Here is a 13,511-nt window from a genome sequence, read left to right as displayed (position 1 = left end):
GTTGCGGTGCCGTGTCCCACCCAGGGTGCGGGGACTCATCTCGGGGTTTGCTTCATCATCAGGAAAAAGCTGTTGGACCCCAGAGCCCGGGTGCTGTATGAGGCCAGGGGTTTGTGTGTAACATAGTTCCTGATCTGCTGTCCCCAGTGCACCCCAACTCTGCACCCCAGCAGCGCCCACAGCCCTGGCCAGCGAGCAGGGAAGCCACGGAGCTGGGCTGAGCTCGGTCACAGTGCTGTCCCCTCGCAGAGCCCTGTCATGCCTCCCCTTCCGAGGGGCTTTTGTTCTTTGAGGCACCCCCTTGATCTTTATAGCAGCCTGGTTGGGGTTAGACCTGAAGCAAGGTGGCTCCTGGGCAGAGGATCTGTCTGGACCCAGTGCACTGCATTTTGTCCTGGGAAGCCTGTCCATCTTCAGAAACAAGCCTGTCTCTTGCTCCTGTTGGGGTACTGTGTTGGTGCAGAGCGATGACCCCTTTCGGGACAGTGTCCTTCTTGTGGAGGTGTCGCAGGTTCGCGGGGGAAGCAGCTGGCCATGTGGGTATTGCGGCTCGTGCGGAGCTGAGCAGCGATGTGAACAGTTGCAGCTGTTAATACGGCATTTGTCATGATTAGAGGGTGCTGCTGAAGCCTCTGTATGCTTTCCCTTACTGAGGGGGACTTCGAATGGGGCATTCTGGAGTCATTTCTGGGTTTGTGGCTTGTCCGGTGTGGTCAGAGCATCAGTCTCCTTATCTTTTCCTGCACTGGGGGTGAGTCTCTGACTCCAGGACAGGGTGTGAGAAGCCACCTGAGCTTTTCTTCTCCCCTTGTGAAGTGTTCACGGAGCCCCTGCGAGCTGGGCGAGTTGGTGTTTTCACCGTGCTCCCCGCACAGTGGCTGAGTCATCGTGATATTAAACCAGCACTTACTGTTCCCCGTCTGTTCCGTTGTCTGTGTGTTCGGCCGGCCGCATACCCCCGTCAGTGGGGGGGCTCATCCCACACCGCCGATTCCCTGGCCTTGCAAATGCTTTTTGTTGCCTTTCATGGGCCTTTTCATGGCCGGGGCCATTGGAGGCCCCATGGCGGGGGAGCTGGCGCTGGCCGTCTGGCCGCTCACAAATGATCTGCTTGGTGTGCAGCCTGCCCGGGCACAAACAAGGGGTTTGATCTGGGGGCTGGATGTGGCCCCTCTGCCTCTGAAAGCGGGGCTGGAGCGGGGTCAGGGCAGAGCACAGCCGCCCTCCTGGGGCACAGCAGGTGTCTTAACCAAAGCTGCTCCTCCTTCACAGCCTGTCTGCCCGCTGGCACATCCGTACCCTTTTAAAGACACGCCGGGAAAGTGCAGGGAGGGCTGGCAGGAATAATTAAAGGTACGAAGCCGTTTCCATAGAAGGAACAATTACATAAACTGGCTCGCTTCCGTCTGGGGGAAGAGATGAGTGAGGGAGGCATGACGGGGAATAATAAAATCCTGTGCGGCAGGGGGAAGGGACGCTCGAGCTCCCCTCGTGTAATGGGACATCGTGTGTGGGAAGGGGCAGTGGCACTGGGGGGTGTGAGCGCCTTTTGTGAAGCAGTTTGGGATTAACCTTTGGAAATGGTGGCCCTGGAGGGAGGGACGGAGGGAAGGTGTGAGAAACTCATCTGAGGTCAAAAAGCAATTTAGGCAAAATTCTCGAAAGGGAAATCCGCGAAGGGATGGTGATGGTGCTTCTTGTCATGGGGAATGCCCAGACTGCAGAAGTGAGGAGCACTCCCAGGAGCTTCAGCTCTTCCTGGGGCTTCGGCTGGGGCTGTCTGTCCCAGAGAAGGATGGGAATGTGGGTGGCTGTGGCCTGGGCTGTTTTTCTGTTAAAAGCATCATTATTTGGTGTCTGAAGGTTGGAGCAGTGGATGAGGCCACCGACCTTTGCAACCTCCTAACCCGAGTGCTGGCTGCAACGTGTATTCCCGACAGGTGACAACCCACTGCAAAGCTGTGGAGACCTTTCCCCTGCCGCTGCCACCACCTCTGAGCTGGATTTGCATCTCCCCGTGGCCGAGCAGGCAGGGCAGGTGCCCAGGACACGATCCTGCGGGCAGCAGATGACAGGCTCCTCACCGCGGTGCTCCCCCGGCCTGCTCACACTCCCCCGCTCAGCGCGGGGAAGTCTCCATCGGTGGTGGCTGGGTGAGCCGGGAGATGCATCTGAGGACACTGGGCTTGGCAGCAGCGGGGTTTGTGCTCCGTTCTGCGCGGCGAGAGCAGCGCCCACGCGTTCAACGCTGTCTCTCCTTCCTGCCTGCTCCCATCCGTGGAGATGCCGCCCGCCTTTTCCAGCACCCTGAGCTGCAGGATGAGGAAAGGGCTGCAAGAAAAAAAAAATCCATGCCTGTTTTTTTTTTTTTCTTTAATTTAATTTTGTTGTTGTTGTTGCATTCTTGCCCCATTCCTCACCTGCTGCTGACCTAGCTGTGGTCTGAGTTTGATGTGTTTCTTGGGGGTCACTTTCCAGGTCACGCTTGGGTCTTAGTTCCTGCTGAACCTGCTCTCTATGCAGGTGAGCCCTGTCCTGAGGACATAGGGACCTTGTTCCTCAGGGGTCATCCAGCCCCTGGCATGTGCTCTGAGGAAACCACCAAACCCAAATGACTCTTACCAGCTCCCAGTGACCACAACACTGCCGGTAGCCCTAGCATGCAGAGGGTTTCAGCCTGCCTGTCTGTGAGCATGGGATAATCCAGACGGGAAAGGTCCACAGGAGGTCTCATTCTCCAAGCAGGGTCAGCCCCAAGGTCAGGGTGAGCTGCTCGGTGTTTTATCCAGGCTGACCTTGAAAACCCTCAAGAGCAGCGATGGCGCTGGAGGACCTTGTTCAGCAGCACCTCCCACGTCCCTGTGACCCTGCGTCTCTCCAGAGCCAGGCGGGGGGGGACGCCGCCATTAACTACAACGGCAGTGTTGGGTTTGTCCTCCCCGGCTGGGGCTGAGGGTGCTGGTCGCTGCTCCCTGCTGCCGGCAGCTCGGCGCTCCGCACCGGCGGGGGCGGCATAATGAGCCGTGTCCTTGTCTCAACCTGCCGCTTCCTCTCCCGGCAACGTCTGTGCTGCCAGCTGGGTTATTTTTTTCTTTCTTTTTCTTTTCATTTTTTTTTTCCTTCCTGCCTCTATTCTCGAGTAGTTCCCAGCCGGTGCTGGCACACAGCCCTCGCCGGAGACCTCCTCCCGGGCTGACCTTTGCAAACCCCCTCAGATGAGCGCATTGGGGCTCTCCTGCAGCCCACGGTGAGCGTGCGGGGGTGATGCCAGCGGCTCTGCCTGGTGGTGGGCAGCTGTGTGTGGGAGGACTGGGTCCTCTCTAGTCCCCTGCTGTCCCCAGCTCTCCTCGAGTGGCCAAAGTCTGAGGGCAAGAGGGAGTGGGAGGAAAGGGCAGTGTGTGGGTGATGCTGCAGTGCTGTTTTTTGGGCAGAGCCTGGGGAAGAGTGAGATTCCATGAGGCAGATCCTGCCTCTGGACACCTTGGTTTGACCTGGCCTACCCCTCCAGCTCTGAAACACCAACACACAGGCCTAAATTGGCCTTGGAGTGCATGGGGTGGGAAAGCCCCGTGTGGGAACTATCTCTGCAAATCTGAGCAGGACAGAGGAGACACGATGTCCCTATTGCTGCCTGTGGATGCCAGAGCACAGTGAGTTGTCCCAGGTTGCTGTGGGAATTGGCAGCAGGCGCAGGACTTGAATCTGGAGCAGTGGGGGTGATGGTAGCTGAGAGCCAGCTTCATCTTTGCAGCCCAAACATCCTCCTCGCTACCCTCTGCAACCTCACGTGTCCCCTTGGAAGGGAGGCCAGCCACGCTCGGGAGCCCGAATAGCATTGCTTGCCCCTGGGGACCCATCTGCATGTGGAGGACGTGTGCTGAAGTTTGGCTTGGCTCCATTTCAGCTTCCAGCCTTTGCTTTGCTTTACTCAGCAAAGGCATCCCATGGCACTTGATGGTTTCTGCTAGGGATGGCTCTTTCCAAGCTACTTTTTAATCAAGTTGTTTCTATTCTGCACTTGGGTGCTGAGCACACTAAGCTCTTCTAGTCTGTCCCGTCACACCATCATTTGGGGAATTCTGGCCTCAAAACATGTTCCAAGTCCCTGCTTTCCAGGGCAGGGGCATCCCTGGGTGTTCCCATCAGGGATGCTGGCTCTGAAGGTCACAGCTGGAGGTGGGTGGTGGCTGGGCTGGAGACAAACCCTGCTGTGTCTATAGGAAGTGTGTCTGTCTGATGCTCTGCCTAGCATCTAATCCTTAATTTGCTAAATAAGCTGGTGGTGCCAAGATGCGGTGGGTTCATCAGGACACAAAGTGTTACCTAGTTGACTGCTGTAGGAAGCTTAGTATCGCCATGTTGCTACCAAATCTGTGTCCTTTTAAAAAAAATGACCCGGGGGTTGTCTGACAAGGACAGTTTCCTCATAGGACAGTCTGGCTTACTTTTATCTTGGTCTTGGCCCTTCCCCATTGCCTCCCAAATTACATTCCCTGTGGCTGCCCTGGCCCGGTGGCAGGTGGTGCTCGGAGGGATGCAGGTGATGTGATGCTGGGGACAGGACACTGTAGTGGTGCTGGGTTTCTTCCTGCCCTATCCACAGCCCATAACTACTGAACCCTCTGACTTTGCTCCTGCCTGAGCATCCCATCCCCTTGGTCCAGTGAGATTATGGATGGTGAGTATATGAAGCCATAAAGATCTGCTGTACAGAAGGGGAAGGGAGGAAGATTTCCAAGCATCCCTCTGGAGTGCTGGAGGATGCTGAGCTGCTCCTGTCCCATCTTTGCGAGCTGGAGTGATTCTGGACCTGGCCAGGGGAGCACACAAAGAGGAGCCAGCAGCTGGCAGAGCTGTGACATGCCGACCTGCCTTTCCGAAGGGCAGTGGAGCTCCTCTGCAGCCTGTGGAGCCAAGTTTGAGCAGCAAACGAAGACGTGTGGGCCTGCCTGGCCTTGGTCATCTCGTCTCGGTCTTGTGGAGTTTTGTGCTTGCCAGCCTTGGCCCTGCCGTGTGGCACTGTGCCAGTCCTGTGGTGGCTCCGTGGATCTCCAGGTCACTCGGGGCTCCTGCCAGCATGAAGCTCCAGCTGGCAGGGAACAGCCCTTGGCTGGAGGTTTTCATCAGGAGCCTGAGGCACCAGCTGGTGTTAAGGTTGAACTGGGAGGCGACATGGTGAGGGAGCTGGGCATGCTGGCAGGGACCAGCTGAGCATCTGGTGCCCTGGCTGGAGGCTGGAGCAAGGGTTATTTTTCTTCTGTGCCTGTTTCTTGCTCAGTGTCAGAGTGTGGGGAGATGGGGCAGGGGGTGGTGGTGCTGTATAAAGTGACCAGTGGTTGTGTTACAATTCACCATCTGCAAGTTAAGCAGCTTCCTCATGTGTCTCTGGCATAGACGGCAGACTTTGGAGGTTTATGTTTAATCTGGGTGCCCATCACCATGGTATCTGGGCACATTTATCCTCTCCTGCCTGGCAGAGGTGTCTGCGGTGGCTGCTTTGTGCATGGGTTTTTCGCTGGATGTGTGTCTCCTTGGGGAAAGGAGACTGGTCTTGCCCAGGCAACCTGTAAGGCATCCACTGACCTGCTGTCCTGCTCTTCCCATGCTTGCTCAGGATGGAACGGGGCTCCTGCTCTTCACCTGCATCACTTGCCACATCTGTAACACTGACTTGAGAGGACACCCTGAGAGCAAGAGAGCCCCAAGCTCTGCTCTCAGACCAGACTGATGGACAGGACAGGGGAATTGGCTCTTCCCCAGCACCCACCAACACTTTTCAGCAGCGCCGTGACCCGAGGCCCTGAGGGAACCTGATGCTCATCAGGGTTAGGATGTGCTGGGGGTGCAAAGGTGCAGCTAGACAGCTGTGGGGACACATCTGGAGCACTGAGACTCTAACTCACAAAGCCACGTCCCATTTGCCATGGTGAAGATTGCAGAGAGGATTCATCCTGCCACAGAGCTGCTGCAAGGTACAAAGATAAAGCTGGTTGTGGTTGTCTCTGGCTGGATCATCACAAAGCAAGTACATCAGCGCCTGGCTGGGAATGGCAGTGGGCTAAGATGAAAGCAAGCCTTGGCAAACGCCACCTTGCAATTTGCTGGAAGAGAGCGAGCAAAGAGGAAAAAGTTACAGTGCCATGTAATTAGGGAGAAAATGAGGAGAACAGCAGCGTCTCCGCGTGAGAAGAAGATGGAAGAATGAACGCTGGAGAAAATACAGCCCCAAAGTAATTCTTCGCTTCGCATCAACCTTCATTCAGGGCAGCGGCACTGAATGTACAGCCCGAAGGAGGGTGGGCAGTGGGAGGGAGGCGGGAAGGAGAAATTGCTGCTGCTGGAGGGGAACAAAAACACAGTGTTCAGTGTGACGGGCTTGGGGAAGGGGTTGAGCTGCAGCATGGGCCCCGGGAGAGCTGCCACACACTGTGACAGTGGCAGGGGTCCTCTTCGGCAAACCACCATCTTTATAAAGCATCACTCAGGCTGGAGCGGTACTGAATGACCTGTGCTTGTGAAGGAGGAAAAGTGATCTGGGCAGATACACCCCCCATGTCTAGTCTCAATTCTAGGTAAGGTCAAGGGAAAACAAGAATATTCAAAGTCAAACAGGAGGAGTAGGCAGCAAGGGGGCAGATGGGGATGGGGTGCAGGCTCTGGGCTGTAGGTGCTGATGCTTCTGCTTGCTGGAGATCTGTGGTCCAGTGCCCACATCCCTGGGTCACACCAGGGGCACACCAGTGACCAGCAGTCCCCACTGCCAGAAATCCTCCCTGTCCAATGCAGACGTTGGCACACATTTGTGGCACCCGTTAGAGAGGGGAACTGAGCTGAGTGCTCGTCCCACAGGTCTGGGAGTGTCTGCGGGGACATCAGTGTTTCTCCCCTGGGCCAGGGGAGGGACAATAGGACTGGGGACACGTTGTGACAGCTGACCATGCTGGATGCCAGGACCCGTGACCTGCCTGCTGAGTTGAGAAGGGGGCCCTGGCCAGGGTGCGATGCTGTGCTGCTGGCGCTGCGCACGCCATACCGCCTGCTGCACCACAGCTCGGTGCTGCTGGGAGGCTGCCGGGCGAGGGGGCGGGGGGTGGAGATGGGATGTTTTCTCAGGCACCTCACTTAAAAAAAGAAGTTATTCTAGGAAAGGAATGAGCTGAATGCGCTCCTTCTCCTTGCTCGGTGCCGTGGCTTGTCCCACACTTGGTTTGAGTTTCTTAAGGACGTACTGGCAGACTGGGGTCACACCGGCAACAAGGCAGGCTGCAGGCACTGCTCAGCCCTGCTGCTGCCAGGCCATGCTGGTGTATGCCTTAGGTGTCCCATGGGTGTCCCCTGGGTGAGACCTGGGTGTGCTAAATCAGGCCTACAGAGCCATGCACCACGGGAGCGTGCCAGGCCTGTGCACATACATGTGGGCACGTGTTGCATCTGCCCGAGGTTGTGTGCAGGCATCTGCTGCCTGACTGTGTGTCCCAGGGGAGCGTTCGTCAGGTGACAACCCCAGGCCAGACCTTCCAGCTGCGGAGTTTTCTGTCCACGCATGTCCCACGTGTATGCAGCACGTTGCATGCCATGCACATACGTGTCCCCCCTACCATGCATGTGCTGTGCCCTGCACACCGCCTGCCAGGTCCTGCTCAGGCTTTTGGGGATGGAAGGATCTATCTGACTACGGTGAGATGTTTTTGCTACAGCTGCATCCCGTGTAGAAGGGTCTCGTCTGAGCCGTGGGAGCAAATCTGGCTGCGAGTGCATATGTGAGTGCTAAGGGGCCATCTCCCACATGAGAGTCTCTGGATTTGGGAGTAAAAAGTGGTATGTGGGCTTCCCCCGCAGCCAACATGGGTCACCCTACCATGCCATAAAGGACACCACATGCAGAATTTGCTCCAACCAGGCTCTCCCCGCACCCCCGCAAAGATGGGGTTCACGTGGAGTGACACGCAGGGCTGCAGACTGTGCTTGCATTTTGGGGTGGGTGGTGAAGAAGGTGACTGGAGGGGGTGCGGGGGGGGTGATTCTGGAGGGTGTAGGGGTGAGCGCACACGTCTGCCGCACATGCCTCCCCGCGCGTTGTGTTTGCATGTATGGGCAGAGCTTCCGGAGAGAGTGAATGAATGAGGCAATTCACTATTTCAGCACTGGCTCTGCCGAGGCTTTTCCTTTAGAGGCAGGCGTGCGCCGGCATGTGGGCTCCTGCCTGCGTATGCGCGTGGGCTCCTGCCTGCGTGTGCAGGTGGGTGTCGAGGGGGCTTCGGGAGATGTTTGCCACGTCAGGGAATTCACTCTGGGGGCTGGTGTGCGCCCCCGCGGTGCTTGCTGCCTTGTCTGCTTGGTGCAGCATTGTGTAATTTCCGATGCCCCCACCGGATCTCCTTCCCTGGCAAAAGGGGGATGCTCCAGCCACCCTCCCTGCCTGCTGCCAGGGAGACATCCCCCCGAGCAAACAGGCTGAGTAGGGCAGCCCTGATGTCCCCTGTACCTGGGGATGCCAGTGTCTTTGCTCCCCACCGCAGGGAGCAGCACCTGCTTTGCTCCCCACCTGCTGCCCCGAGCAGCAGGGCTGCTCCACCAAAAGGAGGGACCAGCTGCAGGAAAAAGCCCTTGGCAGCTAAAATCCGGAGTGGCCATTTTCCTGTGCCTCCCGGATTTATGCTTCTTTGTGTTTGTTCTGGGGGAGGTAAGGGGAGATATGGGTCTCCCCCTGCAGGGGACCTGCAAGTGACATCCGCATTCAGGGCTCCGTTATGTCAGGACCTGTGAGACCCAGGCTGAGACCTACCAGCTCTTCTCATGCTGGGCAGTGGGGCTTGGAGGCGAGGCTGGCAGAGCCCGCTGTGCCCAGTGCCCACAGCCCATTGGAGGTACCTGGGGGATACAGGGCAGCTTTGCTGCTCCAGGAAGCAGAGGGACAGCCAGGGTGATAGGGGATCTGCCTGACATTTTTGTCTCTCCGCTGACAGCCACATTGCCATGCTGGTACTGCCGTTGCCATGCCAGTACAGCTGTTTCCATGCTGGTACTGTCGTTGCCAGGCTACGCTGAGGGTGTCAGAAGAGGATGTCGGGTTACTCTGAGGATGAGAAGACAAGAGATGAAGCCGGAGTGATGATGTGGCTTCTGAATCCCACCTTGCTGCTGGCCCAGGGACCTGCCAGGCACAGGCTGGCTCAGAAGGGACCAGGTGGTGTTGGAGGTGTCACCGCCTGTGGCAGCTGCTCCCCAGGGCTGCTCCTGGCTAGTCGCTGGCCTTGCAGTGCTTCCCCAGCATTGCTTAGTGCCCCCCCGCATTGCTGAGTCCCCTCCTTGGCATTGCTTGTTGCCGGTGTGACATTGCTTGTTGCCTGTGTGACATTGCTCGGTGCCGCCCTGGCATTGCTTGGTTCTCCCTGGGAATTGCTTGGTGCTTCCCTGGCATTGCTTAATGCTCCCTCAGCATTACTCTGTGCTTAAGGTGCTGGAGAGATGACCTGACAGCAGCCTTGCGTGTCTGCAGTGGTGTTTTAGCAACTGTATTTATAAAGTCACCAAATAAAGAAGTCAGGATTATTTGGCAAGACATACTGAACACACAGGGATGAAATCATGTTGGGTTATAGCCCTTTCTTTAACTTCTTTTCCTGCACTACCCTGCACTGTGGTCCTACTCTTGTAGCCTGTGGATGTTTGACTGACAGGGCTCATGCTCAGTCTCATCCCCACTTCTTGACCGTAACACACACATTTAAATTCTGCATCGTTAAAGTGAGCTAGAGGCCCTTGAGGTACTCCTGGCTGCAAGTTTTGGGGGCTTTTTAGGTTAGAAATGATGCTCCCCTTTCGAATATCTTTCAAGGCTGGAAGGTCCAGAGGACATGCAGATTCCTTGGCTCTATTCTACGTGCACAGAGCAGGCTGCAGGCTCCCACGGCTTCATGTGCCATTTGGGTTGGGATGTTTGTGCCCCAGTTATGCTGCAAAAATCTTTGCAGTGCGGAGGGAAGAGTTGGAACCTGCAAGTCAATGAGGCAGGGTTACCCAGCAGAAGTATTATGTCATCAGGAGTCACGGCTTCCTGTGTTTGACTTGCTCTTCTCCATCCTCCTGTCAGACCCTAAAGCATGGGGTGACCCACGGAGTCTGGTCTGGTACCTGTCTGCCGTGGGGGCAGTTTATGTGGTGGGTTTTGTTCCATCCCAGGAGAAGGAATTGGTCCCAAAGCATGTGAGTCCCCTGGATCTCAGCATCTCCTCCTACTGCCTTTCATTTTTGTTGTGCCTCGGATGCTGACATGTGAGCACTGTAATGCCAGGCCATGGCTCAGGAGAGATGATGAATAGTGGGGTAATTTTTCCACTTTTCCCTGCTGCTAAAAGTTCACCTCGTGGGCATGGAGGCGAATTTTTGCAAGGCCGGCACCCGTCTGTCCCCCAGCAGTTGGCCTGGTGCAGCGTGGTGCAGCATGTCCACAGGCACGGCACCCAGCATAGGGAGCAGAAATAGCTCCTGCACATAGCCCGATGTCCAGCTGCCTGCATGTCGCAGAAGGGCAGGGATGCAGCTGTGCATGCTTGGGGACCTGCCCTATGCAGGCAGCTGCCAGGTGTTTTTCTGTGCACTGGGGATGCTGCGTGTCCCGCAGTGCTAATGGCAGATCTCCAAGCCAGTGCCCGGCTGTGGAGTTTGCTCCAGTGCAGGACACCCTCTTGGCTAAAAGTCTTTTCTCCCCAAAAGTGAGCCAGCAGCTTCTAGTCCCTCAGCTCTTCTGCTGATTCTCCCCAGCCTGGCGTTCCTCCGTCAGAGAGGGGGAGCGCTGCCAGAGCATCCCACCCAGCCTCCACCTTCCCTCCTCCCATCTCCTTCCAGCCCCCCTCCCTCCGCCCCTGCGTTCCAGCCTAAATAATTCCTCCTCTGCCTGGTGGTGTGCAGACTGCTCTCCTGTCCTTCCCTTAGTCATCACTCAGCCGAGTGAGACAGATATGGTTGCATGTGGCTCCTCGCGGATCAGTCGCTCCAGCCCCTGGGCCATTCTTGCTACTGGGACACGGGGTGTCCCTTGCTGAACATGAGGTGCCTCCCCCTTTACTAGCCTTGCTGTCACTGCCAGAGCCTCTAACCCTGCTCCCGGGGAGCGAGCGGCCCCATGGATGCTACCTGGGGTTGGCAGGTGACCCAGATGGGGCTCTGGGTCCCTGGCGAGCTGTGAGCTGGGTGCCTCTGCCTGTGCCAAGCATGGTGATGGCTTTCTGGGGTGGCTTGGATCCAAACTCCTGCTTTCCAGGTACGCTGGCTGCCTTCCTCTTTCCCTGGCCAGCCAGCGTATGCCTTGGAGCAATGGGACTCCAAGATTAGTCCTGGTCTGGTGCTTCATTACCAGTGTCCCCATCATATACCTTGGCACCGGGGTGTGGGTATCAGAGGGGACTGTGTATGGTGGCTTTCAGGTCCAGGCCTCCAGATGGAGAGGGGATGCTAGAGTGTGCAGCACGTGTGTGGTGTGAGTAGGGATGCTGGGGCACACAGGGACATGTGTGGCACTTGTACAGCTGCACACTGTGCTACGCAGAGGGACTGTCAGCATCTGCTCCCATGCCAGCCACAGAGCTTCGATCTGCACAGCCAGAATGGGAAGGCAGGTCCTGCCCTCTGCTATACCCCAAACCATTTCCCTGCCTATCTTATTTGGCAGCTGATGTCCACCACCACACCAGACCTGGTGCTCAATAGCAGCTGCTTGGGGGCCAGCAGGGTGCAGGCTGCTGTGGAGAGGGGAACAGCAGGACATGGGAGCTCAGGAATGGGGCCACAATCCCTGATGCCACCTCCTGGTCCCACTGCAAGGCCAGGGTAATAGGCGCGGGGAGACACAGAGGAATGCACCTGGGATTTGTGGCACTGATGCGTCACTCCGCATGGCCTTGCACCACGGCTGGAGAGGACCCAGACACCCTGCTCAGGTGCTGTGTGGGCTGCCAGGATGAGTCATAGCAAAGCTGCTGCAGAGAGCAAGATGCTCGCTGTGCCCGGCACCCCCATCCCAGGCCCACCTCTGCACCCCATGTGCCACACAGGCACCCTGTGTCCCTGCGCGCAGCCGTGCTGCAGGGACGAAAGCAGGAGCTAGTGTGCTGGGAACAGGAGGCAGCGTCTGGCAGCCCCGTGCCTTGTCAGGGCCACCGAGCCGGCAGTGTGCGGGTGGCAGGAGCCGGTGGTGCAGTGTGCTGCTGGGAAGCTGTGCACAACCCCCTGTGTGGGCTCCCATGGGTGGCCCAGGCCACCTGTGTCCTTCTGAGGCGGGGAGCACACCACCTCCACGCTGGAGTGCCTGTGGGGTTGTGTCCTGTCGAGGCAGCTTGTCCTGCTGCTCCTGGCAATGTTCTAGGGGAGGCACTGGGGAGGGGACCCCATTTCCTTGCTCAGGTCCCATGCAGCTCTCTCCAGGCTTCCTTGTGGACCTAGGCAGCATGTGGCTGGTCCCAGCAGGTGGTGGTGGGCATTGCTGTCCCTGCACCTGTCACCACACCCGGTGCCTGGCTGCATCTCCGTCCCTTGAGCATCCTTCACAGCCCTGCAGCAGTGCCAGGTGCAGACAGACCCTGAGGTTATTCGGGGGGGTACAGTGGCTCTGCACAGGTGCCCATGGCTCCTGTCAGGGGACATGGCGAGGAGGGGGCTCCAACTCCCCATGCATCTCATGAGGAGGGGATACTAGACCAAAGGGAGCCCTGGGCTGGTCCCTTTTCTCCAAGGCCCAGGGTGTCCCAGCTCCTGTGACCTGCAGAGGATGGAGCCCACCCCACACTGCAGGAGCCTGGGGCTGTCCAGGCTGAGACACAGTTCTTCAGACAGGGCCCAGCACTCTCGTCCCACAGACACTTGACCATGGAGGAGGCGGGTGCTGTGGGGCAGAGATTCCAGTCAGAGCAGGGTTTGGGACAGGAGGAGAAGGGGATCCCAAACCCCCCTATAAAATACTTTCTGGGGACTGAAATCAATCCCTGTATCCCTCCTCCCTGCACGTTCTGATGGCTGTGGGGCTGACCAGTGGCTGGATGTGAGGATGGGGGCATGGCCGGCACAGTGATGCCAGCCCATCAGGGTGGCCTGGTGGCATGCTTTTGTCCCTTGCTGGCCGTGCTGTTCCATGTCCCCATCCCTGGTGTGGTGGCAAGGGGTGGCTGTGCAGTGTGCAGGTCCCAAAGTGTCACTGCCTGCTCCCGCCATGGTGTAGGGGCGACCTCCCGTGGCCACCTTTCTGCTGGGTCTGGGAGACACATTTCTTACGACCCCTCACACCCCACTCAAGCCCCTGAGCCACCCAGTCTGCCCAGAGGTCTCCCCAAAGGGCCCTAGTCCCTCTAGGGACCCTGACTTGGGGTGGGGAGGGTCACATCTGGGTGGTCCAAGATCCTCATCCTAGCTCTGTATCCCAAATCTCCTCAGCTTCCCCCCTCTCCTCGCCCTGCTTACATCTGGGGGGATGTTGCTAAACAGGGACCCTTGTCCCTGCTCTGCATGGTCACTCCTGC

This window comes from Columba livia, chromosome Z (genome assembly GCF_036013475.1).
Source record: "Columba livia isolate bColLiv1 breed racing homer chromosome Z, bColLiv1.pat.W.v2, whole genome shotgun sequence".
Taxonomy (NCBI): Eukaryota; Metazoa; Chordata; class Aves; order Columbiformes; family Columbidae; genus Columba; species Columba livia.
The sequence above is the reverse complement of the archived record's forward strand: the minus strand, read 5'-3'. Positions refer to the sequence as shown.